Source organism: Sminthopsis crassicaudata, chromosome 2 (genome assembly GCF_048593235.1).
Source record: "Sminthopsis crassicaudata isolate SCR6 chromosome 2, ASM4859323v1, whole genome shotgun sequence".
In the NCBI taxonomy this organism is placed as follows: Eukaryota; Metazoa; Chordata; class Mammalia; order Dasyuromorphia; family Dasyuridae; genus Sminthopsis; species Sminthopsis crassicaudata.
Window position 1 is genome coordinate 128,804,185 of NC_133618.1, and position 26,117 is coordinate 128,830,301.

A 26,117-nucleotide genomic window follows, 5' to 3' on the forward strand; every position below is an offset into this window, starting at 1 on the left:
CCCTGTCAGGTATAGAAGACTATGTGAAGAAATGTTCAATACAATGGTAAGGTAAAGTAATTATCTGAAAAGAGATATTTAGCTGTGAAATGCAATACACAAACTAGTGTGGGTGCTTTTCAAAAACTATAATAAAACATTTTTATTTACTGAATTTACCTTGAATAAAATATTCACAAAGGATCATTTCAGAGATCCCATGATGGGAGTTTTAATTCTTCATCTTTCATAAAATTCTCAGGCAATGGACTAGGGATTCTTTAAGGCAGTGGTTCTTAAAATTGTAGTACTCCAGGCACCTCCAAAACAGTCGATCACACAATCAATAAATGTATATTCTGAACTTGGTGTCTAAGGCACTATGTTGGGCTGGGGCCAAGAGGGTTAACATGAAAAATTAGTTAACTACAGAAGGCAGTATATGGTATATGCCAAATGAGTATTGCAAACAATAAATTATTGGGGAGTTCAAGGAGGGAGAGATCTGTCTATGGCTGAGTGTGTCAGGAAAGTTTTTATGCTGGAGAAGGAATTCAGAATGGGTCCGCAGGGATTAACACAATTGAAGTAGAAAGAGAGGAAAGGGGGAAAGTTCCCTGTGAGCTTAGTGTGGTAGTATATACATGTATACACCCAAACACATCTTAAAAATAGATACATTTATAATTCTTTCTCTCAGATGAATTAGTACAGTTTTTGTCATCACCTCTTTAACTTGTATATATCACCTCTTTAAATTGTATATATGGAGTGCTAAGTAGGTAGAATAATAGGAATACAGTTGTTACAAACTACAGTAGATCACAAGCCAAAATAAAATGAGAAATATTGTTCTGAGTCAGTGTTTGAGAAATATGTGATAAGTTAAGGTAGAGTATATATTGTATAGGTCACCCACAACCATGTGTTCCACATGTAAAGAAATGGAATAAGTTATTTTCTATAATCAACAGAATGCAAGTTCCTTAAAAGTAAAACAAGTTTGTTTTGATCTTTGTAACCTTAGAATTTAGCAGAGTTGGCTTGTCCTAGGTCATATGCCCAGTAAACAGCAGAAAAGGTATTTTAACTGGTTTTCTCACATCAATTCCAGTGCTCTTCAATCTATACGACATTCTTGCCTAGAGAAATGAGATCAAATTATTTTGATTGTTCTTTTATGACTATACTCACTTTTTCTTATATTCACTCCTTAATTTTGATTGTTCCCTAGATAAAATTACCATTCCGACTAATATATTTTGGGGTATTCCCCACTTTTAATAAAGGATATAGCTATTTGTCTATATTTTACCATTTGATTTAGGAGACTTTCCTTGACACTAATAATTTGTCTATATGGATTGAACCTTTTATCCCAAATTAGAATATGTTTTGTTTTAAATGTTTTATGTCTTTAGGTTCATTGTTATCTAACCATATATTTCCAGTTGTTTCACTTTGTGGCAAGAAAGCAAAAATTTCGGTCTTGTGGGCTAGCATGCTGCTTGCTTGTAGTGACAAAAATGATAGAAACTGAAGATCAAAGTAGTTGCAGTAATTTCTCTTCTTACTAGTGATTTATTAGATGATAAATGCTCTCACACACAACATACTCAAAACACACTAGCACACAAACACACATATTATCTTTTTCATGGAAAAATCCAGCCCAGCGACTGTGTCTGCTTTTGAGAGGCAAATTCAGGCTTTCTAATAGGTAATGAGATACACAAAATGTGCCCCTGAAAGATTTCTGTCTCTCCCAGGAATTCATCACTGTTTCAGCCAGTGTCTCTCTTGGTTACAGAATGCTAGAAGGAAACAAAACTTTTCCCAGTTTGAGATAAGCCCCCAAAAAAGCTGTTTATCCCTGATGCAGGAAACTGGCTTTGAGAATGAAGAGGGAGAGGGAACATCTCCAGGAGGATGAGCTATCCCTAGGGAACATAGTTTTTATTTTGTCTTACCAAAATGGTCTGACAAGGCCCACTTTTAATAACCCCCTTTTTGTTATGGTAGATAATCAAAGACTTGTTCAGATAACATTGCAGATTTGCTCCAACCTGATAATGGGATCTTATCAAGGGCCTTGGCAGGATAGAGCATTTTCTAGGATACAGATTTAATTAAAATAACACTCTGGAATAGTTAAGGTTAAAGCCTTAGTTTCACAAAGCCACTTGATTTAGCTGGAAAAGAACAGGATAAAAATAAATAAAGCCTTTCACTATATAAAACAAATGGGATATGATTATGTCTTCAGTCCCACAGAGTGATATCCAGCAGAGTGACCTGGAGGCCAAAGTGAAAATCTAGGTAAAAGCAACCCATGGGATTCCTTCCATTTTCTATCCTCTCATTAGATCCTGTCCTTGGGTTGCAACATCCTGTTCTGATGAAGAGAATTAAGTTTCCTTTACCATTTTGGTATTATTCCCAAGGGTCCTTTGTAAAAGAATCTCATCATCTTGTGGGCACCTAGGATGGCTATAGGGATTAGGGTGGGAATAGGAAGTTGTGTGTTGGTAAATCAGTTCCTGCTCTCTACTTCAGCTCTGTTTCAAATGAAAAATATGTACTTTCTCCAGTTCTTCTGCTTCAGTTGTTCTCTTTTCTTCTCCCCATCTAATACTTTCCTTTTTCTTCTCCTTCTCCTCACGTCTCCTTTTCTTCATTCTCATCTTCTTCCTCCTACCTTCTTTGTTTCCCTTCCCTTCTCTTCCTTTCCATTCTCTTTGAGAGAAATAATGAATAAATAACCAAGTATTGAGAAGATTGAGAAGACCAAGGGTTCTTTTCCTTTTTCCTCAAAGTTCAGTCTTTGAAGGAGACCTCTGACCTTGCCAGCAATTTGCTTATCAATAGAATTGCTGTCTAACTAGGGAATAAAAAAAACACCTTTACAAAGAATATAAATTGGGTGAATTTCAGTCCGTTATATTCTATTCAAGTTTAGATAGTGGGATACATTTTTTGTCCAGATTTCCGAGGCTGGGTGTACTCTATAAATAAGTGACATAATCAAAGCCACATCCTCCCTGCAGTCTTTGATGAGATTAAGTTCACCTTTGATTATAATATTCATTTTTCTCATTGATCGTTAACCAAAAAGACTTGTTATGGACATCTGCTCTTCCAATGGCATATGAGCATCAAGAAGTTATCAGGATTCATTTTTGCTCACCAAGGGGAAAAATAAGCCCATTTTATTGGTTACTTGCTAGCTATAATTAATAAAATTAATTACAATTTATCCAGAAACTTTGTTTCTTGGAAATTTTTACTCATCACATCTTATAGTTATCTTATGTAAGAGATAATTATCCTTTCTTTCTTCTTCTCTCCTTTCCTCACACACATAAGCAGACACACACACACACACACACACACACACACACATTCTAACACAGAGATATTCTTTATTTAAATATATGATATATCCAAAGTTACATCTGATAATAAAGACACAGAGTGAACCTGTTCTATTAAGGATTCCCACAACTTACTGATCATTTACTGAAATTTGATGAGGTAAGGTCCAATCTCTATTTTTCAGAGATGAAGTGAGTGATCCTGGACTATGGTGACATCAGTATTTTTCTTTGCATCTAAACAATACAACTTGTCATAATAAGTCTTCAAAAGATATTGAGGCTTTCAAATCTAATCAATTGGAAAAATATCAAGTGCTCAGGAGTAGGCTGAACAAATATAATAAAAATGATACTACTACATTAATTAATTTACTTATTTGGTGCCATAGCAATCAAATTCCCAAGAAATTATTTTATAGATCTAGAAAAAATAATAACAAAGTTCATCTGAAAGAACAATAGGTCAAGAATTTCAATGGAATAATTTTTTTAAATGCCAGTGAGAGTAGCCTAGCTGTGCCAGATCTAAAACTATGTTGTAAAGCAGCAGTCACCAAAACCATTTGGTACGGGCTAAGAAACAGAGTAGTTGATTATTGAAATAGGTTAAGTTCACAAGACAAAATAGTCAATAATTATAATAATCTAGTGTTTGACAAATCCAAAAGACTTCAGCTTTTGGGATTAAAAACTTACTATTTGACAAAAACTGCTAGAAAAATTGGAAACTAGTATGGTAGAAACTAGGTATAGACCCACAAAAGATGCTATATATCAAGATCTGGATTCATGATTTAGACATAAAGAGTGATATTATAAGAAAATTAGGATAACATAAGATAGTTTACATCTCAAATCTGTGGCAAAGGAAGTAATTTGTGATCAAAGAAGAACTAGAGCTCATTATTGAACACCAAATAGATAATTGTGATTATATTAAGTTAAAAAGTTTTTGTACAAACAAAACTAATGCAGACACAATTAGAAGAGAAAATAAACTGGGAAAACATTTTATATTTAAGGGTTTTAATAAAGACCTCATTTCTAAAATATATTGAGACTTGACTCCAATTTATTAGAATTCAAGCAATTGATAAAGGGTCAAAGTAAATAAACAATTTTCAGATGAAAAAAAGTGAACACATTTTAGTCATATTAAAAGGTGCTTAAAATCACTGTTGATCAAGGAAATAAAAATCAAGACAACTCTGAGGTACCACTACACTTCTCAGATTGGCTAACATGACAGGAAAAGATAATGATGAATTGTTGGAGGGGATGTGGGAAACGTGGGATACTAATACATTATTGGTAGAACTGTGAATTGATCTAACCATTTTGGAGAGCAGTTTGGAACTATGCTAAAAAAAAATCATCAAACTGTGACCCTTTAACCCAGCAGTGTTTCTACTGGGCTTATATCCCAAAGAGATCTTAAAGGAGAGAAAGAGACACACATGTGCAAAAATGTTTGTGGCAGCCCTTTTTGTAGTGGCAAGAAACTGGAAATTGAGTGGATGCCCATCAATTGAAGAATGACTGAATAAGTTATGGTATATGAATGTTACAGAATATTATTGTTCTGTAAGAAATGATCAGCAGGATGATTTCAGAAAGGCCTGAAATGATTTGCTTGAATTGATGCTAAGGGAAATGAGCAGATCCAGGAGATCATTATACATGGAAACAACAAGATTATAAAATGATTAATTCTGATGGACATGCTTCTTCTCAACAATGAGATGATTCAGTCCAGTTTTAATGATCTAGTGATGATGGGAGCCATCTATACTCAGAGAGAAGACTTTGGGAACTTAGTGTGGATCACAATATCAGATTTTCATTTCTTTTTTTGTTGCTTTCTTGAATTTTATATTCTTTGTTATTTTTCTTCATTTTTAATCAGTACATGATCAAAGTACATGAAATGTGCCACCCATTGGAGTTGGATCTCTCTGATTTGATGAATTTTTGAAGATTTTGTGAGATACCATATCTTAAACTGCTTAAGCTGCTGACCACGTAGATACATTTCCATATGGAGATGAGAAGGGCCACATCCAGAGAAACTAAATCATTACTACCTTTTTGTGAATATTCTTACTGTATTAAGGCTAAGAAAAAGTTCTTATCTTAACTTTTTAATTACTTGAGTGTGTCTAATATTGTCCTATCTGAACTAACAAGGTATTAGTGTTTCATTCACCTCTAATGCACAATTTCTATATCATCCATGATGGGTTGTCTCAATATTTCAGTAAAATGAGTATTTTTCTTATATGTTTGTCATAAACTGTTTCCATTATACTTCAGCATTTATAAATATTATACTTGGTTGAAGTACATTTGTCAAAAATGTTGGCAGTTGATGCAAGTTCTAGATCTAAATATAAAAATGTATATAATTATCTGGTCTTATCATTTTCTTTGTAAAAATATAGTATAAACTTTGAAATATGAGGATATTATTTTATTTCATTTCAATTACCCTTTAAGTAATCAGTATTTACTCTCCTTTAACCTTTAGTTCTAGCTTAGTAATTATTGGATATTTTTTTCCTAAAAAGTCGAGAAAAGTTAGACAAGTGGGTCTTTTTCTCTACAAATGAAAGGCAATTTATTTTCAAAAGCCCTATTTTTATCCTTTTCTGACAATTTTCTTTTTAATTTTCCCCCCTTCCTTTTTTACCTTTTGCTCATGAGTCTGTTGCTTTTCCTAATTTCTAGTTACTCATAAAACAAAGTTTAAAAGAAAAATAATTAATTTCCTAGTTTGTGAGAAAAGTGTATTTTATAATTTTAAAAAATTGATATATTAACATCAATAAATAATAAAAATTTTAATTTGGAAAACAACAACAACTATGAATTCTTCACTTGTTACTCTCCTTTTTTCTCTAAACTCCAAGGTGCCAAATCTAAATGACATCTCCTCCAGAAAGTTCTCTTTGGATCTTTCCCTATTCTTCTGATTTTCACACTGTTTCTCACTGAACCTCCCTTTTCTTGCATATGTTTTATGTTATTATTTTGCTTGATTATTATGCACATATTATATTCCTTTCCAAGGCTATAAATTACATGATGAAAAAGATTATAGATAAGTTTTGTACCTCATGTCACAACTATATATATATATATATATGTATATGTATATATACATACATATGTATGTATATGTATGTATATATATGTATATGTATGTATATATAAATATATATAAGCATATATATAACATATATACACATATATGCAGCTTTTCTACAGTAGGTATTTGTTAGAATTTTTGAATTTAGCTGGAAGAACAAATTAATGAGAACATCAAGTATTCCTGAGTCTTATAAGGCCTTTAAATTTTAATTGGTAAGATTCTTTTTAGAAAAATGAGAATAATATTAAAATTTTAGTTAATTGGGTGATGCAGTATCTAAAGCACTGGGTTTGAAGTTAGAAAGATATGAGTTTAAAGCCAAGCCTAAGACATTAGTTGTGTGATACAGGCCAAGTCACTTAACCTCTGTTTTTTTTTTTTTCAGTTTCTTCATTTATAAAATGAGGATAATAACAGCACCTACTTCACAGGGTGGTTGTGGAGATCAAGTAAGATAGTAATTGTAAGGCAATTAGAACAGTGCCTGGCATGTAATAAATCCTATGTACATATAAGTTATTAATATTATTGGAGGTTTCAAGATGTTTCAATTAAATATTAATTATATTTAATTCTAAGCCATTTAGAATGTTAACAATGTGAAATATTGCTATTTAATAGAAATAGTTATTGGAAGTATAAAATGTTTCAATTAAATATTAGTTAATTATATTTCATTCCAAACTATTTAGAATATTTAGTAATGTAAAATATTGCTATGTGAACAGAAATCTTTCTATTTGCTACCTATGTTATCTCCTGGACAAAAACTTTAAAGCACCAATCAAATTATTCTATGTGTATTAATATAAAAGAAAAATAATTTGAATTTTTAAAATATGTCATAAAATAAATTTGTTCTTTTTCCTATTTAGATGTTGCCTTAACATTTCAAACAAAGCTAAGATAAGCAGTGTAGTAAAACTGAGAGCCAGAGATGCATCCAAAATAAATGTGAAAATGGCCATTTAATTATCCAAGCTTAGTAGAAATTAAACAGTAAACTGTGAATGATGAAAACACAGTTTTCCATTACAAAAAATCAATTTCTTCTTAGTTATGCAAACAAGAGCACATTCTAAAAATCTTAACTCTATTCTTTGTATGTAGTACATAGATCAAAAAGCAAATAGTCAGAGAAGAACCAACAAATCAGTGTATGAAAGAAAATCTACCCTTGCACCCTAAAAGAACCCAACTCAATATATTGACACAGTGAATTAAAAATTTGTCTGTGAAGGGGGAGACACGACATTTTTACAATAAAACTCTCTTGTAATCTATATCACAATCAGCCCACAGCATTGAACTGTTCTCTCATTTGGTTATTTTTTAAGATGTTTATATCCTATATATCACAAAAATGAGTTATCAGAGAAATATTATAAATGCCAGATTCAAGTGTAATAGTAAACAACTTACTAAAAGGAGTTAAGGAAAGGTATGCATTTTGCATGTGTATGTGTGTGATTGTATAGATGTTAAAAGTTTATGTGTGTGTGTGTGCATATTGAAAGTCATCTATATTGGACACATTAATGAATTGCCCCTAAATCTGATGATGCAAGTACAATAGACTTCAATGAATGGTATAGGTTTAAAGATAGAAAAATACATTCTAATTCACCTAACTCAGGGTTTTGCCTGAATTTTTATATAATTGTAATTATTCTATAGAAGAAAAGCTTGAACATTTACATTTACATTTACAATAAAAGTAACTGTGCTTTTACATTTTTACCATATTAAGGATCAGTAACTTCATCCTATCAGCCCTCCTTTTAGTGGTCCAAATTGTAAACACTTTTCTGTGACTTGCTGTGTTTCTCTCCTTTTCTTTTTCTCTCTTTCTGTCTCTCTGCCTCTCTGTCTCTGTCTCTCTCTCTCTCTCTCTCTCTCTCTCTCTCACACACACACACAAAATTTATATATGGTTATATTTCTATATTTTATATGTGTGTATGCCCATGCATGCATTACCTATATATGTATGTATGTATGTATACACAGATATATATGTAACCTGAGTTTTGACTACCCTTGGGCAATTTTTGTATATTTTTTTCCTGAATGGTGAAAAAAATGCTGATGTGACTCTGTGATGGGAAGAGTTGATGTAAAACCCTGGGGAAAGAGAGATATTCTTCTTTTTTTTTTTTTTTTAAACTTTGATGATCCAGATTCTCCATGATCAGCTTTAGATAGGTGAGGAGAGAGAGAGAGAGACTCTAAAACCTACAGACTTGTAGGTGATACTGACTTTTCAACATGCCCCGTATTCCTATCTTACTTCTCTAGATACTTGAGGCAATTTCCCTTGGGAGAGGTTGGAGTTTCTCTCTGTCTTGATTAGGGCTGAATTATTTCCCTATCAAAGGAAGAGCTTATTCAGTCTGTATATTTTTGGTACATTCTAATATGTTTAACTTCTCCAATTTCTATTTGCTATTTGCTTGCACTAATGGGTTTACTTATTATTGTTCTTTTGAGATGGTACTGTATATAATTAACCTCTTTTTTTGTTGAAAAACTACAAGTTGATCAACGTGTGCCTTTAAAGGACAGCAATAAGAGAAGCTCTTGTACCTTTTTGTTTGTTTTCTTTCAACTCATTGTAACCACAGACTAGCCATTTTTAAGCCATTAGTATACTGTGGTATCCCTTTTTCAGAGAAAATAGGCCAACCCCATGGTCTCTTGTTCTGCTCCCCTTATGGAAGGATTTGAGTCTCCTTTGGAGAGGATCAGGCAAGATTTTAGCCACTTATAATATGTTTATACTCCTCATATTATATACAAATTATAATGACCCTGAAATCTGTATGTATATATGTGTATACAAAGTATAAGTATGCACATAGGTGGGTATGTAGATATGTGGTATATATGTGTACACATAAACATATATATTATATATTATATATTATATATTATAAAATAGCAGAATGTAAATAATATATAGCATTTATGATATACAGTATATATTATTTCTAGACAATTTTGAAATTTTGAAAGTACTTTGAATATGTTATCACCTTTGATCCACAAAAACAATCATATTTTATAGGTGTTCTTCCCCATTTTACAAATGAACAAAGAGTTCCACAGCTGAAAAAGTCTCAAGAGTCTGAGATAGAATTTGAATTTAGATCTTCTTAACTACATGTTCCATATTCTATAAAGTGCCACACAGGCACTGACTAGACATAGATATAAATTTAGATAGATTCATAATAAATATCTACTCTACTACATACACATATAAGATTTAATGTAAATATATACATAAATATGTGTACATTTATTTATTAAATATATGTATATATAATATTTATATATACACTTCACAATATTATATCATATATATGCAGACTTTCAGAGGAAGGGAAGGAAAGGAAGGGAGACCAAGAGAGAAAAGGGGAGAGGAGAAGAAAGAAGGGAGAAAGAAGAAGGAAAAAGAAAAAAGAGAGAGAAGGGAGGGACAGAAGAGAAAGAAAGAAAGAAAGGATAAATAAGATACTTATATAGAATTTTTAAAGCACAAACTTGATGTCCTTTGCTTAGTCTGATATTGATGGCCTTTCCATTAAAGAATAAAGAATTTGGATAGATTGACAATAAGCCTTGCTAATTCTGTGACTATTTGATTCAACTCTTCTGTTTTATTTCTGTTTTTATTCAATTCTTCTATTTTTCCAGGAGGCAACTGATAGGGAGAGTAAATTTCACTTCTGGATACTTCATGGCCCAAAATATCTAATTGCTTAGATTTGGTTTATCCTTCCTAATAATGAATATAAGAAATACTTTATAGACCAGAAATCCCTAATTGAAAAGAGAATTATCTAAACACTATTTATTCTTTGCAAACCTAATATTGTCTATCAAGAAGTTGCATATGTTTCCAATTTGCCTAATAAAAGCATATATGTCTCATGCAATTAACTGCTATTTAAATGTAGTAGATAGAGGACCTCCTTTGGAGTTCAGATAATCTGGATTTGAATCTTGCCTATGACATTCACTAATTTTGTGACCAAGACAAGTCAAAGTTTCTCTGAGCCTCACGATCTATATTTAACACCTAGAAAAACAAGATAATATAATAATATATATTTAAAAGTCAAGCTTACTATCAATAAATCCTAAATTCATCTGGCTATATAGACCTGATCAAATTATTTCCATTAATCCCAGTAATCTCTCTCAAGACTATAAATATTAAAGCTATTTATAATGAACTAATGAACACTGGTAGAAATCTTTCTCAACTAAAATTATTTTTAAAAGCTTTTCATTTTCAAAACATATGTATAAATAGTTTTCAACATTTGCCTTTGAAAAACTTGTGTTCCAATTTTTTTTCCTACCTCTCTTTTTCTCACACCCTTCCCCTAGATGGAAAGTAATCCAATATATGTTAAACATGTGCAAGTTCCTCTATATGTATTTCCACAATTATCGTGCACAAAAAATCTGATCAAAAAGGAAAAAATAATTAAGAAAGAAAAGAAAATGCAATCAAATCACAATTAAAAAAGTGAAAATACAATGTTGTGATTCACACTCATTCCACACAATCTTCTTCCTGGGTGAAAATAAGTCCATAAAAGATCAATGGAATTGGCCTGAATCACCTCATTGCTGAAAATTCTATTCTATCTATGCTATCTATCATGTCCATCAGAACAGATCATCAAATAATCATTACTGGGCACAATGTTCTTTTGGTTTTACACAATTCAATTAGCATCAGTTAATGTAACTCTCTACAGGACTTGTTAAAATCATCCTGTTGAACGTTTCTTAAAGAACAATAATAACATTCCATAAAATTCATATGCCATAATTAATCCAGCTATTCTCCAATTGATGGGCATCAATTCGTTTCCAGGTTCTTGCTACTACAAAAAGGACTACTACAAAAATTTTTATACATGTGGGTTCTTTTCCCTTTTTTATGATCTCTTTGAGACACAGGCCCAACAGAGACATTGCTGTATTAAAGGGTCTGCACAGTTTGATAGCCTTTTGGGAATAGTTCCATATTGCTCTCTGAAATGGCTGGATTAGTATTAATATTAGTGTCCCACATTCCCTCCAACATTCATTAATATATTTTATTGTCATCTTAGCCAGTCTGAGAGATATGTAGTGATACTTCAGAGTTTTCTTCATTTGTATTTCTCTGGTCAATAATGACTTAGAATTTTTTTTTCATATGACTAGAAAAAGTATTAATTTTTCATCTGAAAATTGTCTATTCATATCCTTTGACCATTTATCAATTGGAGAATGACTTATATTCTTAAAAATTTGAGATCATTTTCTATATATTTTTCCATATATTAGAAACGAGGCCTTTATCAGAGCCAGTGTCCCAAACAAAAACTTTTTTTAACTTAATATAATCAAAATCATCCATTTTTGTATTTTATAAAGATACTCTAGTTCTTCTTTGGCCACAAATTCCTGACTTCTCCACAGCTCTGAGAAGAAAACTATTCTTAATTATTCTAATTTGCTTATAGTATCACTCTTTAAATTTAAATCATGAACCCATTTCAAACTTATCTTGGTATAAGGTATTAGATGTGGGTTAATGCCTAATTTCTGCGGTACTAATTTTCAATTTTCTACAATTTTTTGTCAAAAAGTGACAAGTGTCAAAAAGTGTCCCAAAAGCCGGAATCTTTGAGTTTATCAAAAACTAGATTATAAGAGTTTTGGATTATCATGTCTTGTGAACCTAACCTATTCCACTGATTTCAGAAAGGCTTGGAGAGACTTACATGAACTGATAGTGAGTGAAATAAGCAGGACCAAGAGATCATTATATACTTAAACAACAATACCATATGATGATCAATTCTGATGGGCGTGGCCATCTTCAACAATGAGATGAACCAAATCAGTTTTAATAGAGCAGTAATGACCTGAACCAGTTACACCCAGCAAAAGAACTCTGGGAGATGACTATGAACTACTACATAGAATTCCCAATCCCTCTATTTTTATCCCCCTGCATTTTTTATTTCCTTCACAGGCTAATTGTACACCATTTCAAAATTTGATTATTTTGGTACAGCAATATAGCTGTTTGGACATGTATACATATATTGTATTTAATTTATATTTTAACATATTTAACATTGGAATAAAAGGTTTGGCAATTGTCAATGCTGTAAAATTACCCATGCATCTGGTAAATAAAAACTATAACTATAACCCTGTCATTTTCCCACATAGGAATGTAAACATCTCAATCTTTAAAAAAACATATTTTCCTTCCCTTTTAATGCTTCTCTTGAGTTCTGTATTTGAAGATCAACTTTTCTGTTCAGCTCTGTTCTTTTCATCAAAAATAAATCAAAGTCTCCTATTTCACTAAATGTTTACCTTTTGCCCTGAAATATAATGCTTCATTCTTGGCTGCTGTACCAGTTGCTTTGCCCTCCAGAACATTATGTTCTTTTGATTCTTTAAAGTGGAAGCTGCTAGGTTCTGGGTAATCTTGATTTTGGCTCCTTTATATTTTTCTTTCAGGATGTTTATTGTATTTTCTCCTTGATATTTTCTTCTTTGGAGTTTTCATTTTAGGGTCTCTTTCTGGAAATGATTGGTGGATTCTTTCTATGGCTATTTTACCCTGTGTTTCAGGGACATCAGGGCACCTTTCCTTGATGTTCTCTTGAAAGATCTTGTCTAGGCTTTTTTTCCCCATCGTGGTTTTTAGATAGTCCAATAATTCTTAGATTGTCACTCTTGGATCTATTTTCCAGGTTAGTTGTTTTTCCAAAGAATTATTTTACATTCTCTTCTATTCGTTTTCATTTTGTGGAGGGTTTTGACTGATTCTTGATGTGTTATTGAGTCATTCATTTCCATTTGTTTAATTCTAATTTTTAGAATTATATTCTGCAGTTATTTTTTATCTCTTTTTGCATTTGGCCAATTGAACTTTTAAATGAATAGTTTTGTTCATTGGATTTTTTTTTCCATTTTTGAAATTCTGTTTTTCAAGGAGTTGTTTTTCTTTTTTCCATTTCATCAAAATTATTCTTTAGGGAGTGGTTTTCTTCAGACATCATCTGTGTCCAGAGTTCTCATTTCCTTTCCCTATTTTTCATTTAACTCTCTTTTAATATTCTTTTTTATTATTCCAAGATAGCCTTGTGATATGAAGATAAATTTATAGCACTCTGAACCTTCATCTGGAGATGTTCTGCCTTTAGTGCCATCAGGGTTTGAGGTCTGTTCTTCCCTGTCCCATAGAAACTATCTAAGGTTACAACATTTTTTGCTTTTTAGCTCATTTTTAAATGTTGAGGTCTGCTCTTAGGGCAAAAGGGAGATTGTACTAAGCTTCCACTACAGTATCTTTATACTGTCCTGGGGCTGGTGCTTGAGGTTTCCTTCCCATTCTGGGTGGCCATCGTCAAGTCTTCATTATACTGAGGTTCAGGGGCTCCATATTTCCTTTCTGTAGATGTGTTGAAGGTCTCACAGTTAATGTGCTGATTCGCTGGCTTCTAAACAAGTACAAAGAAGCAAATGCTGCCATACTTTAGCTACGAGCCTCCTACTAGATTCCCACGGTATGCAGAAGCCTCTCCAGCCTGGGTCTCCCTGTACTGCACTGAACTTTGCTGTGCCTGCACTGGCCTACAACCACCTCCCATCCCCCACATAATTGAGACAAATCTTTCTTGAAGTTCTTCCAAAATATCTTCTGCTGGAAATTTGTTACCATGAAAATAATTGTGGGTTCTGTCAGAAAACCTGTTCAGAGGCTTGATTTGGTGTTGACCTAAAGGAAGTCAGAAAGGAAGCTCAGACCAAAACTTGTCTATTCTTAGCCATCTTGGTTCCCACCTCAATACAACTAAAATTCTTGAAGATGAGGAAATCTCAGGTCAGGATTAACCCCATTTTTACCTTTCACTTCCCTCTTCCCCATATAAACATTAAAAATAAAAACCTATTGCTACAAGGTGCATAACATAAAGTTGTATGATTTTATAGGCCAAAAATATATAATTTTGAGCTATTATTTTATTATCATTACAGTCAAAGAAATTCCAGGATATAAAAGTTAACATAGAAATAGAAATAGTAGAGTTCTAAAAAATCGGATGCTATCTTTATCATCTTTGCAATCCTTGCTGATTTTTTTAAAATGCTGATTTTTTTTTGTTTCTATTATTATTAATACTTGAAGAGGATTCAATCAGCTGATTAAGGCAAGAAGAAAGGGCTATTTCATTAGAAAAAGCAGCTGTACTTTTCTTTGGGGAGAATGATTACAACAATGGTAAATTGGCTGATTCTTTTCTCTGCTGGTAACACCCTCCAATGGGCCTCATTCAGCCCTGAAATACCTTTCAAATTTTACCTTGTGAGCATGGCCTATGTTAGGATGATGCGTCCTGCCTCACACTAACATAGATTCTCATTTCCTATTTCTTACATCCCCTTCTTAAACTCTCTCCATTTTGAGGCAAAGCCACAGCAAGAAACTGTTCTGGCAAATGAGGTAAATTCATCTTCAAACTGATTAAATTGCCCAAATCAAGTAAAGTGGATCCTGTTGAATTAAGCCTTGAAGCCCCATGATCAGTTAGTATTTTTCAGTTTCATAGTTCTCTGAAGTTATTTTAGAAGAAAGGCTGGCCTTCTTCATTGGAGAAAAAGAACTAACATTTGACCAGGTAGCCTTTTAGAGAAATCATTAATGTGATTGCTTTGTTCCCTAGTTTTTTCTATAAATGGAAATTTTTGGCTTTTCCCTCTATGCCAGGAATTATGCCTGTGCATAACAAACTGCTCTTTGGATGATAATGATGGATATATAGAGTGTTTTTTATGGTTTTATGGCATTCAAAAGACCCAGAACCAAATACATTTGAGTAACTGCAACCTCATTAATGAGTGTTTTCATTGTTTTTAGAATATGATAGACTGATGTTGAAAAGTTCAAGGATTCCACTCCTATTGATTCTGTAAGTCGGTTTATTGCAACCCATAAGAGTTTATTTGTCTTTGAAACAAGGGAAACTAATCTCTTTGTCTTTTACATCTTTTAGGTCAATTTCCCAGATATCTCCTTTGTTTCTGTTCCTTCTTAGTTCTGAGGATCATAGATCTAGAATAAGAATGCACCATAGAAGCAATTTAGTACAACCCATTAATCTTACAGATACATAATAATTTGTATACTCCTTTTCCACACTGAATTGCAAATTTCCTAGTGAAAAAAGCTATATTATTTCTATCAAGTCCAAAGATTTGAAATTACAACAGTTCTTCAACAAATGTTAACTTAAACTGAAGACTCTAGAAATCTCTCACATTTTCTCTTCATTCTGCACATCTACATTACCATAATTTTCCTGAAACACACACCATTTTCCTATGATTACCATGCTCATAAGTGTTTAAATATTTTTCATGGCCTACAAATTTAAATCCATGATCTTTGGCCAGGCATTCAAGACTTCTGTATAACTTTAATTACCCCAAACTATTAGATTCTAAAATGGAAGTTAGTTGGTGCAACAAGTGGAGTACCAGGCCTGAAATCCAGAAGCCCTGAGTCAAATGTGACCTCAGACATTGACTAGCTGTGAACAAGTCATTTATTCTTGTTTACCTCAGTTTCTTCACTTGTAAAATAGCAAACCAGTCCAGTATCTTTGCCAAGAAAACTGTAAGGTCATGAAGAGATGGATATAACTGAAACAACTAAACAATAACAATAGCAAAATGTCTAACCTATACAAGTTAGATATTCAGGAAGACCTTGAGTAGGAGATCAAGAAATTTGAATCAGAATTTTTATGTGATAAAAGAATTTTGAAGCATATAAGTATGATAATGTCTGAAGAACTTATGCATGTTTTGGGGGAAATTGAGTTCATTTTGGTGTGTAGAACAAGGATCTTGGAGACTTCTAAATCTTCAGTTCAAGTCAAAAATATTTGTTCAACAACTACCATATTTAAATGCCACAATAAATAAATTAAGATTATAAAATATAGTATAGTTGTTTATCTGTATTGGTAAAGTTTTCTGACACCAGTGAAATTGCAGGCCTATCCTGCTACAGAAAAAAACAAAGCAAAACAAAACAAAACAAACAAACAAACAAAAAACTAACTTCTAATCAGATAGGCCTATTATATTATATTATTGTATGTAGTTTTCTTTGTTTCTGGGTTTTTTTTACTTTTTTTCCCATATAAATAGCAAGCCTCAGGATGAAATCATAATTATCTAAACTATCTCCCCTAATGATCAAACACTACTCTGATCATGATAGCCCTCTAATAAATATGTGTCCTATAATATTGCATTGAACTGAATTGTTTTAGAATATATGCATTGTATTGTACGTGTTGATATTGAAGATTATCTTCAAATTCATTTGTGTATCACTCCATCCAAATATTTCTGAAAAGAATTACATTCTGAATTGAGAATTAGCTAGCGAAACAAAATCTACATTTGATATGTTGTAAATGTTATAGTTGCTAACATCTGTTGATGTACAAGAGTCCTCTTACATACAGCCATAAAGACAAGCTATATTTGAAGATTATCTGGGAGTTTACTCATAAAAATAAGATGGAATTATAAATTATGAAAGAGGACTTTTAGAAAAGTCCTAAAGAGCAAATATAGTTTGTGTGCGCCCAGGATTTGGAGGTGATAGATATTTTGTCCTCCAAACTAACTTTGTATGTGTTTTGTCTTTACCTATTTGTGTACAAGTCTCTTCACTACCACAATAAGATTTAAACTTTTTGAGGTCAAGGTCTATTTCAGCCTAGAAAAATGCTTGCACATAAGAGTTAAATGAATCTTTATAAAATTGAATTGATTTAACATTTTCCTAGTTAATAGGAATCTACTCCAAGCATATGAAGACTTGGCCTGGTGGAATTGGATAGAAAAGAATGATTTGTTCTAACAGCCATGAAAGCAGCTAAAACTAGCCTCTGGAAGTTTAGTCAGACATTGAAAAAGCCAAGGTCATTCATTGTATCCCAGTTCATTTTTGTTCCTCTTGAGTTTGTCTTTCCATTGGACTTGGATGATTCTGGAAGAGAGTAAAGCTGATGACATTGTGCCCTTCTGCTTCAATTGAATCTGTTTCCTAAAAAAACTGGAAATTATATAAACACAATTACAAAACACTTTTCACACAAATAAACTCTGATCTAAAAAACTAGGAAAATATCGATTTTTCATGGATAAACTAATAAGATAAAATGATAATTTTACCTAAATGTATTTGATTATTAAATTTCATATCAATCACTGCCAAAAATTATTTTCTAGAAATAGGAAAAATGATAACAAAACAAAATAAAATTCATCTGAAGAACAAATGTTTAAGAATATCAAATGAATTAATGAAAGATAAAGGAAAGTAGACTACAGCTATACCAGATCTAAAAACTATTATAAAGCAGCAATCATCAAAACTAGTTGGTAGTACCTAAGAAAAAAAGTGGCGGATTAATGGAAAAGTTAAGTGCAGAAGATACATTATTGTATCTACCATAGTAATCTACTATTGGATAAACACAAAGACTCCAGTTTTGGAATAATAATTCACTATTTGACTAAAGCTTTTAGAAAAACTGGAAAGCACTATGACAGAGACTAAATATAGAACAGTATCTTGCATCTTATACCAATATAAGGTCAAAATTGATAGATGACTTAAACATAAAAGATAATATCATAAGTAAGGAATAGTTTACCTAGCAGAGAAGAATTTATGAAAAATTATGAGACGGAGAACATTATGAAATGCAAAATGGGAAATTTTAATTACATTAAAATTAAACATTTTTGCACAAACAAAACCAACACAACCATGATTTGCCAGAAAGCAGAAAAATAGGAAGCAAATTTTACAGCCATTTTTCAAATACATAGAGAACTGAATCAAATTTATAAGAATATAAGTCACTCTCCATTTCAGAAATGGTCAAAAGATATGAACAACCAACTTTCATATGAAGAAATTAAAGCTATAGCCATATGAAAAATCCTCTAAATAATGATTGATTAGAGAAATATGAATTAAAGCAATTCAGATTGGCTAATATAGTAGAAAAGGAAAATAATAGATATTGAAGAATGTTGTGTCCTGCTTTCTAGAGCCCCCAAGTTGGGGTGACAAAATGTACCATGCTTTCTAGAGCTCCCATGCTGGGGTGCTTAAAATATACCATCTTAGTGGATGTGTCATGAGGTAAAACTCCCAAGAATGATGGAAATATGGAGTCCGTTTATTCCAAGTTCTTTCACTTTTAAATACCCTAATACCCTTATATAAGCTAAACAACACTGCTCTTTGCCACCTCATATCACTCTGCTTCAATCACAACACAGGTTGTCACCATCCCCTGACTTCTCAGGAAAACAAAGAGATCGTAGAGGAGATAGAGAGCTAAACCAGACATTGTTAGCAGGTTCCCTCTGGGCTGATGGCTCTTATACTTCATCCAGAGTTCCCCCACTATCTGTGGCCCTCTACAGAAGAAGATGTGTGAAAATTGAAAACTAATGCATTTTTGGTGGTTTTGTGAATTGCATCAACCATTCTGGAAAGCAATTTGGAACTATGGCCCAAAGTCTATAAAACTGTATATAGAGATTGGCAGCTGTTTTAGGGAGAGAGGTGTGGAGGAATGGAGAGAAGAAAAAATTAGGAATTAAAATCATATGAAAATAAATGTTGAAAACTGTCCTTATGTGTATTTGAAAAATAATATTAAGTGGGATGCAAGAGATTTCATGGGGAGGAGAAGAATTTTATAACAATAAGAGTTGTCCTAAAATTGCTTAATGATGATTTTCCCATTATTGAAGGACTTCAAGAAAAGCCTAATTATTGTAGAAAGAATTATGGCTCAGAAATGCATTGGGCTCTTTCATCTCTGAGCTGCCATCCAAGTTATGATTCTACTACCAAGCCTGACTTCTACAGCCTTGTTTCAGGATTCCAGATTATAAACTCTGTATTTGATATTAACTTTGGAGAAATCCTAGAACATATCTAAAGATTCCTATGTACAGACTATCCAAAAGGAGGAAAAAAGGGGGGAGGGGAGAGAAAAGAATCCGCCATTAGGAGAACTCCTCTGATTTCTCATCAGCCCTGGGGAAAGAAAGTCAGTTGGATACAACAAGTATTTTCCCCAAATTGCTGAACATTTCACATTACTTTGGGGTTATATTCAGAATATATGGCATGAAGACATTCTCTAAAGTCAAAACAATGTGATGCTGTCAGATGGCAGAGCTCCTGTCCATAAAACAATAGGAATCAGCCTCTATATAAGAAGCTACATAGGGGCTAGATTGTGATAAGTCTCTTATCTTTGAATTCAGAGAAATCGGGTCCCAGAGCATCATTCTTCATGTCAACAAACATTATTTTTTATTATAGCTTTTTATTTACAAGATATATGCATGGGTAATTTTTCAGTATTGACAGTTGCAAAATCTTTTGTTCCAATCTTTCTTCTCCTTTCCCCCACCCCCTCTCCCAGATGGCAGGTAGATAAATATATGTTAAATATGCTAAAGTATATGTTTAATACAACATATATATATATATATATATATATATATATATATATATATATATATATATATATATATATATATATATATATATATATATATATATATATATAATATGTTTCTGAACTTTAGGCCTATCACTCTATCCACTATACCAAATAGCTGAAAAAGTAGCTGGAAGTCACTTTAGTTTTATCCAGTTAAGTATTTTCCATCATGACAAAATAGTTTTGATGTCTTAGGTTACTGATGCGTAAGAAGATCATAGATTTAGAAATTGATGGAACCTTCATAGAAATATGGTAAAAATTAATTAAAAATAATAAAAAAAAATTCTGGCTCAAAGGGATTAAATCACTTCTCTAAGATTATATGGTAAAAAGTAACAAGATTTGAACTCAGGGTCTCTGAATCCATAACATTCTATGTTTCTACCACAAAAGTTAATATTAGGAAATGCTATTACCATTTGCATGCTTCACATTCCCTATTAGCTCACTATGCCTAGCTATAAATCAACTTACTCTCCATTACAATAGATGGCATTAGTGCCTTACTTGTCAGCAACACACTGCAATAATTCCAAATACAGATATTGATGTCTGTGGAGAAATAGAATTTGCTTTTAAGGAGACCAATAGCACCAGTCCATAAGTCAAGTCAGAATCATGGTTTTAGCTGGAAGGGCCCTGTCTTGTCTTGCCTCAATAAAAGGAGCTTATTACACAAGGAATGAATTATTTAACTGAAAATTAATTAGGAAATATAGGAAGGAACTAAAAAAAATAGCAGCAGAAATAACACATTAAGACTTTGAAGTCAAGGAAGCAGCAAAATGATTCAGACACAGAAGGCACAGTTTCCAATATTTTGAAAGTAGACACTATTGAAATAGAAGGACTCTTGGTAGTCCTTTTTTTCTCCATACTCCCACTTGGAAATTTGATTCTCAGAGAGCATTTCAAGGGGAATGAATTTGGAACATCCCAAAGGAAAAGATGAAGAGAATAAAGTTAGATTGTCCCCATTGAGTTAACATGTGACAAAGAAGATTTGAATTAACTCTGAGTAGGGCTCAAATTGCATTGTCAAACTGAATTGCCTCAAAGCTATTTGTTGTCTTGGAGAACCATGGAGTGAGGGCCCATTCAGCTTAACCCTGGCAAGATGATTCTAGGCCCTGGCAGATCTGGGTCTACTTTTCCATCCTTTATGATACCCCATTTATAGTTTATGCTTCCTTAAAAAAACAATAACAGTAACATCTCTATAATTATTGGTTTATGCTAGGACTTATCCACAATCCTTAAAATAACATTTTATCTTATTTAAGTTCCGTGAAGCATTTCCTAATCTTCAATGGGAATAAGAACCTTGCATTTCTTATTCCTTACATAGAACTTGTTTTGCACACTTTTTAATTTAATCATCAGGGAACATATGTAGTTTGATTATCTGTGTACGTGAATAGTTAGATATAGGTAGACAGACAGACAGATAGATATATAGATAAAGTAGATAGACAAATAGATAGACAAGTAGATAGATATAGATATATAAAAGCAACCAAGTAGACCTGAATTCAAATGCTTTCTCTAACAGAGGCAATGTGTGGGGTATTAACAAGTCACTTAACCATTGACTGGACAATTAGATATTTAACAATATTTAACATTTATTTATATTTATTTAAATATTTAACAACTAGCTCGAGGGCAGGGTTAAGAGGAGGGGCAAACAGGAAGCATATATATATATATATATGATATTATTAACATATTTATATTATTTTCTTAAGTTTAGACAAGCAATAAAATAAGTCAAGCTCTGATGTGCAGCATTTGCTGATTTCCAAGCATTTACTGAAATTTTAACAATTGGTTCTCTTCAGCAAGCTTCAAGCACATAGTGGCTTAGTTTCAAATGTGTAAAAGAAATTTCCACATTATGAATATACCTACATGAATGAAGACAGGGGTCTAGACCACAACAACCAAACATTCTCTTATTTTCTTTCCAGGACTAAGTCCAACGGATACCATTTATCATGTAAATTTCCAGTTTACACCAATGCCTAAAAATGGATGCTACTCCTAATAGACAATACTGGTGATATTTTGTTAAACCAAATTAATTGCCTTGTATTGAAATATCCTGGTACAATGGAAAGAGTCTTGGATTTGGAATCAAAGTACTTGTTAAATCTGAATCTATGCAACATAATGAAATCATTTCCTATCTCTGACCTTGCTTACTTCATCTTAAAAATTAGGACATTTCTACTAGTTTATGTCTAAAGTTCTTTAGGATTATACAGTTAATATTTGCTGAATTGAACAAAATGACCTGATCCTGAAAATATAACTATATTCTGCATGTCCAGTAGTGTGATAGAATGCATGTAGGAGCTGTTCAGAAAACCTGGGTGCAAATCCTTACTCTACATACTAATTGTATGATTTTGGGCAAGATTTATAAAATGGAGCTAAGATTACCAGAATGTATCCACCTTAAAATGATGAAGGCATTCTATAATTATATCAATATTATTATTATTATTATTATTTTGTAGCTAATCTGAATAGCTGTTATTAAAATTAAGAGTGAGGGACAATATTAAAGAGAGTGCTTGATCCTTTTGCCTATGGGTGAGTTGACTGTGAGGCAGGAGAATTCTAAGAAATCCACTTCAGGTTCTTATTCTGATGTTTAATTCCAGTTCATTAGCTAGAGCCTTCCTGGCATCTTAATATTTCAGAGGTTCATTGACACCCTGACTTTCCCCCTTTGGCTAGTGATTAATGGGTTTTTTCATATTATGGAAAAGGACCCTGAAACCTCTGGAAGGAAGTTACTATCATGTGAGCAGTGACTGTCCTGTCCTTGCTCTGGCTACATCAAACCAATCTCCTTATATATGTCACACTAATCTTGAATAATTCAGGTGCTTAGTGACCAAAGGGATGTGGTGTTCTTGTGCTAGTGATTAAAAAAAGAAAATCTGGAGTTTAAAAATGCAGTATGCTTAAAAATACAGGTATTTTCTAGACATAACACAGGCCCAAGGAAGCGAATTTGAAACTGGATATGATGCATTTTCACTATACTTAGAGTGTGACAGTGGGAGTAAGAGGATATCAAAATTTAGGGCAACTGAAAAATAGCACTCGATTTTAGACTCTACTTTTCTCTATTCCTCTCTCTTCCTCTCCTTCTCTCTTCCATATAAATAAATACATATATACACATACATATGTGTGTATATGTATGCACATTTTAAGTTTGCAAAGCACTTTATTCTATGTGATTAGATCCTTTCACCATTCCTCGGAGGTAGATGCTATTATTATGTCCATTTTATAGATGAGGATTCTAAGACACACAGGAAGTATTTGAGGCAGGATTTGAATTATTCTTTCTAATTTCAGGTCCAGCACTCTAGATATCTACATGATTAGCTCACACACACACACACACACACACACACACACACACACACCCCAAAGAGTATTGTGTGGGGGAGAGCAAGAAAGAAAGGAAGGGGGAGAAAGACAATCAGTCTATTAAGCAAGCCAAAAGACATACAAGTATAAAATTATATGTGCATGTATGTGTACACACACACACATAACTGCATATTTTGTTTCATGTATTTTTAAGACTGAACCAAAATTTTACCCCCATGATTGTCAGATTTTTCCTTCTTTATTTTGCAAAATATTTGAGATTCCCATGTTTCTAGTTAATTTTACTTTCAATACTTTGGATGGCCATTACTTTTCATCACCCCTTCAGACCTAGTTCTCTTTGCTTGCTTATTCTTCTGTTGTTTTTTTTTTTTTCTCTTATAATTCAGTAGAATTTCTGAGATACTAAAGTTCAGGTCGCTTAAATATCAAGACAAAAATCTCTGTTCTATTCCTAATTGCATACTTCACTATTTGGAAATTTCCAAAATTATTTTTTTTAATTTATCATATTGAAAATGTTTTGGACACTATTCTGCTGGAACTCTATCTTCCCAGAAATCAGCAGGAGTCAGGATCACTGCCAGGAGAGCACGTTACACTATTCACGCAAATATTCCTGTGGCATGTGCCATCAGTATAGAGTAGTTGTAAAATAAGGATTTTAGGGACCTGGAAGCAACAAAAGTTGTGCATTATATCCTTAGCCAAACATTCTTGACAAATAATTTATATCACCTGAGGTGCATTATGCCAGGCAAACAATGCCAACAACTTTTTTTTTTTTTTTTTGAGGCTGGGGTTAAGTGACTTGCCCAGGGTCACACAGCTAGGAAGTGTTTAGTGTCTGAGACCAGATTTGAACTCTGGCCCTCCTGAATTCAGGGCTGGTGCTCTATCCATTACATCACCTAGCTGCCCCCATGCCAACAACTTTCAATGGTGATTTTCATGGATCCAAAATCCCAGCCTTGTCCATGCTTGTAAAGGGGCTGCTACAGAAGCTGTATAGGATGTGAGCAGTAAGATACTTTCCACAGAATGGGTCTCTTCCAACAGATTCAGTATATTTTCAAGCTGTCACACTATCAGCTGTTTCAAAAGTCATGGGCCACATGCACTGGAATCCTGAAGAAGAGATAAAATGCCTTGTCTGCTCCAACTATGCTAGCTCTTCTAGGTTTTCAATTCAGAGGAAATGCTGTGGTTTTAATTTGGATTTTGATTATCACTTCAGCTAAGCTAAAGAAGAGATAAGAGAGTGAACAGAGGTAGCTGAACCCAAACCAATTTCGGGACTTTTTGTTTTTTTCCCTAGGCACCTGTCCTCAAAAAATAAGGAGACTTTCCTCTCCTTTTTTCTTTATCTCCTAATTCTCATGATACCTGATTTTTGCAATCATTAGCTAGCACCTGAAGAGGCTCTTCTCATGAGTGCAATCAGACACATTTATGAGGAGTGTTCGGCCTCCCTTGGTGCTTTTCCAGCTTCATTTTCAGTTCAAATTTCCTAGTTACTTTTGCTGAACTCTAAATGAGCATGAGGCCAAAATGTTCTTGTGTTAGCAACTTTCCACTTAAAAATATGTGATTATGTGAACTTGGTAAAATTTTGTTGTTGTTCTTGCTGTTCTCTTTCTCATAGCTGAGATTCCTTAACTGTTCTTTACATGATGATTTGATTGTAGGGAGGACATGTCAGGAATCTATTTTTATTATGAGCTGTGTGTTTTTCACCTAAGGGCTGCTCTGGTTATGAACGAAGACATTCATCAACAGAAAGATGATAACCAATTGATCTTGTGAAAATTTTCTACTAAGGTTTGGAGAGTACTGTAATCTCCATCATCATAGAGTGTCCACATAGGTACAATCACAGTCCCTGGAAGTAATTTTATTCTATTACACATTAACAACCTGAAATTCCTTCAAAATAGTTCTATTAATCCTTCTTTTCTTTATTTCTTTGGGTTTGAGATTTAATAGTAGGAAGAAAATGAGAGATCATCCAGCCCAATCCTTTCACTTTATAAATGAAGATCCTGATTTTTCAGAGTTAAGTGACTCTTCCAAAGTCACAAAAAGTATAGATAGGTAAACCTAGTTTTTAATTCAGCCATCCTTCAGGGATGTCATTGTCCTTTTCATTACATTTTTTCTCTCCACTTCTGTTAAAACTTTAAATACACCCTAATCTATCCAAGTACTTCTATATTGCCAGATCATGGCATCAAGATGCCCCTGAAATATATTATCCTTTAAAATATATTTGTTATCAACATGTTTTCATATTAGAGGTGTAGGGTGTATTCAGGGAATACTAGAAGCTCTAGTATAATGGCTACCAAGACTTTTGGGGATCTGCTTTGCACCTTTGGGTTTCACCTGATTCATCCAACTCTCACCTGTAAATTCCAAGAAGCCATACCAAGTGCAGCAGTGACCACACTATGGCAAAACATTTTGGCAGATAGACTAAACAAGAATAAGGATAAACAAGGGGTCTCAAACCTTTTGCTTAGTAAGGAGAATATCTAC